The following is a 3838-nucleotide window of genomic DNA, read 5'->3' on the forward strand; positions in this document are numbered from 1 at the left end:
TGAGATGTTAAGGGCACTCGTGTGTTCTAGGAGCACGCCCACTCACCTTTGAAGGTGACATGATGGTGTGAAAACTTACTTGTGCTCAAAAGCATCTCAGAACCTCCAGCATAGACAAGACCAAAATTCAGAGTTCCAGGTAAAAGAAATGCAAATTTGGCTATGACAGAGCTCAAATAACACTTATTTAAGAAATTCAAACATTGGTGTGTGGTCTACACTCCAAAGCACTGCCAAATTATTCTTGATTTTGTCTGGACTGTGTACAGGCAGCCTGGATAAATACAACCAGAGATGATTTTTCCTGAAATAATCTAAGTATTTGCTTCAGTTTTTGGTTTCTACATAAAATTGTGTTTGCTGGACCCCCAAGAGAGAGCTCAGAACCAAATTAGGTTGTGTGAAATTAAAAATATTTTTAAAAACCCAGCCTGTAGAAGCTTATTGTCTGGTTATGGGAAAAAAATCAATTGAATGGAACAGATACCCTCTGCTTATAGAATGTGTTGCACCAGACCAACCCTCCCACAATTAATAGATATTAAAGCTGGAGAGCAGGCAAGAAAAGCTGCTGTTTCAAGGCATTGGAAAGTAATCAAGATGATAAAGACCTTAGGTGCCAGTGTCGCCTCCCCTAGAGGAGGGAACGCAGGAGACAAGCTAAGTGCTGTAGCCACCTTTCCTCAGGACCATGTGTCATCTGCCATGTGGGGAAGAGTCCAAAAGACAGCTGCGCCCCATGCATCTGAAAAGATCAAAGGGGAAGCCAAGGCTCTCCAGGCCGTCAGGATTTGAGGGGGCACGATCCATGAGAAAACAGATTTCCAGAGAAGCGAGTCCACCATTTTGCATAGATTTTTCTCTTGGGGAATTTGTCAAGTCTCAAGGTGCATAGGTTCATAAGAGGCTTACAAATCAAGCACAAAGCAGCTGCTCAGTGCTAAGTAGCCAAGGAGAGCTGGAGAGTCAAATAAGACAAAAACTTCCAAGAAGAGAAAGGGCCCTAGTGAGCACCTCCTGTTCCAGTAGAGGCCTCAGCAGAGCTGTAGACCAACAGCAAAGACAAACTAGAACCAAGTCGGTCTTTGCAATGCCCAACACCTGGCCTCAAAACATTTCAGGCCCTGTTTGTATCTATATCCTGTTCTACTCTAACAGCTGGGCAGGAGAAGAGTAATGTGCTCTCGAGGAAGACAGCCTCATCCAGACCTTCTAATGCTTTCCATGCACCATCTCAGACATTCGACACAAGTGTGCCAGGCCTGCCCATAGACAAGATAGAATAACATGAAAAATAAGACAATAGAAACAGATCTCCATGGGATCTAGATTTTGCAGTTTTTAGACAGAGACTTTAACAAAAATGTAATAATTCAAGAAAATACATAATCAAACTGAGACTCTTACCCCAGAACTGGGAAGAATAACAACTCAAACATACAATAATTGAAACTAAGAATGCTCTAAGCCAGAACCCCTGTAGGAGACAGAAACCATAAATCTGAACACAGAAATATTAACAGAAAGAATCAGTATCTGATACCAAGGACCTCCTACCAGGGTGCAAAGAGAACAGCAAATAGCACAGGGATAAAAGCTGCAGGGAGAGCCCTGCCCCAGGGACTGTGGTGGTGCCACTGAGTGAGGAAGGCGTCTGGAAGAGGGGACCCACATCTGCAATCCAGACCTCACTGGAGAGAGCATGGCTCTGGTCCACTGTGTGGGGAAGTTCCCTGAGGTGTCATAAGCTAGGGCTGCCAAGCAGCTTAGCGTACATCAAGTTGCCTATAAAATTCTCTGGAAAGCTTTCCCAGTTCAGAAGAAAACTATCTGCAATGTAAGCAGGGTAACTGGGAAGGGCAATGAGAAGAACCTAGAGGGCAAATATGTGGGTAATAATGAAAAACAGTAGGATTCACACATATGCGAAAGAAGAATGCATGAGAACGTCACAGCTTTGCCAAATGGGAAGGGGCTTACATCGGACGAACCTTCCCACCAGAAATCATCACAGGAGAACCCCATTTGATTGCGCTTGCCAGATACTACGATTTTCAAAGCTGGAAGGTTTGTGGCAACCCTGCGCTGAGCAAGTCTGTGCCATTTTCCCAAGAGCATGGGTTCGCTTCAGGTCTCTGTGTTATTTCTGTAATTCTTAGGTTTTGGTAATTCTTGCAATATTTCGAACATTTAAATTATGCCTTTTATGGTGATCTGTGAACCGTGATCTTTGATGTTACTATTGCAATTGTTTAGGGGCACCATGAATTGCGCCCATGAAAGACTATGACCTTGACCAATAAATGTTGTGTGTCTCCTGACTGCTCTCCTAGTCGTCTCCCCATCTCTCTCCCTCTCCTAGGGCCTCTGTGTTCCCTCAGACACAACAATATTGAAATTAGGCTAATTAATAACCTTGCCATGGCCTCATGTTCAGATGAAAGGAAGAGTCACACTTCTCTCACTTCCAATCAAAAGCTAGAAATGCTTCAGCTTAGTGAGAAAGCAGGTTGAAAGCTGAGATAGGTCAAAAGCTGCACCTCTCGGGCCAAACAGCCACGTTGTGAATGTAAAGAAAAACCTCTTGAAGGAAATTAAAGGTGCGACTCCAGAAAACATGCAAATGATAAGAAAGTGAAACAGCCTTCTTGCTGAGATGGTGGAAGTTAGAGTGGTCTGGACAGAAGATCAAACCAGCCACAACATTCCCTTAAGCCAAAGCCTAGTCCAGAGCAAGGCCCTAGCTCTCTTCAATTCTGTCAAAGCTGAGAGAGGTTAGGAAGCTGCAGAAGAGAAGCCTGAAGCTAGCAGAGGTTGATTCATGAGGTTTAAGGAAAGAGGCTGACTCTGTAACACAAAAGTGCAAGATGAAGCAGCAAGCGCTTGTGGAGAGGCTGCAGTAAGACATCCGTTAGACCTAGCTAAGATCATTGAGGAAGGTGGCTACAATAAACATGAAGGTGGGTACAATAAACAACATATTTTCAGAGTAGATGTAACGGCCTTCTACTAGAAGAAGATGCCATCTAGGACTTTCACAGCTAGAGGGGAGAAGTCAATGCCTGGCTTCAAAGCTTCAGAGGACAGGCTGACTCCCTTGTGAGGGACTAATGCAGCTGGTGACTTTAAACTGAAGCCAACGCTTATTTCCCATTATGCAAATCCTAGGGCCCTTAAGAATGATGCTAAATCCACTCTGCTTGTGCTCTAGACATGGAACAACAAGGCTGAATGACAACATTTGAATGACAAACCTGTTTACAGCATGGTTTACTGAATATTTTAAGCCTAATGTTAAGACTTATTGCCCAGAAAAAAAAAAAAGAAGAAAAGATTACTTTCCAAATACTAATGTGACAGTTCACCTGGTCACTCAAGAGCTCTGATGGAGGCCGGGCATGGTGGCTCATGCCTGTAATCCCAGAACTTTGGGAGGCCCAGGTGGGTGGATCACCTGAGGTCAGGAGTTCAAGACCAGCCTGACCAACTTGGTGAAACCCGACCTCTACTAAAAATACAAAAATCAGCCAGGCATGGTGGCACATGCCTGTAATTAATTCTAGCTACTCGGGAGGCTGAGGCACAAGAATTGCTTGAACCTGGGAGGCAGAGGTTGCAGTGAGATAAGATCATGCCACTGCACTCCAGCCTGGGAGACAGAGTGAGACTCTGTCCAAAAAAAAAAAAAAAAGGTCTGATGGAGATGTACGAGGAGATGAATGTTGTTTTGCTATTTTTATGCTTGTTAGCACAACATCCCTTCTGCAGCCCTGGATCAAGGAGTCATTTCAACTTTCTTCTTATTTAACAAATACATTTTGTAATACTACAGATGCCA

Source organism: Pan paniscus, chromosome 7 (assembly GCF_029289425.2).
Source record: "Pan paniscus chromosome 7, NHGRI_mPanPan1-v2.0_pri, whole genome shotgun sequence".
Classification (NCBI taxonomy): domain Eukaryota; kingdom Metazoa; phylum Chordata; class Mammalia; order Primates; family Hominidae; genus Pan; species Pan paniscus.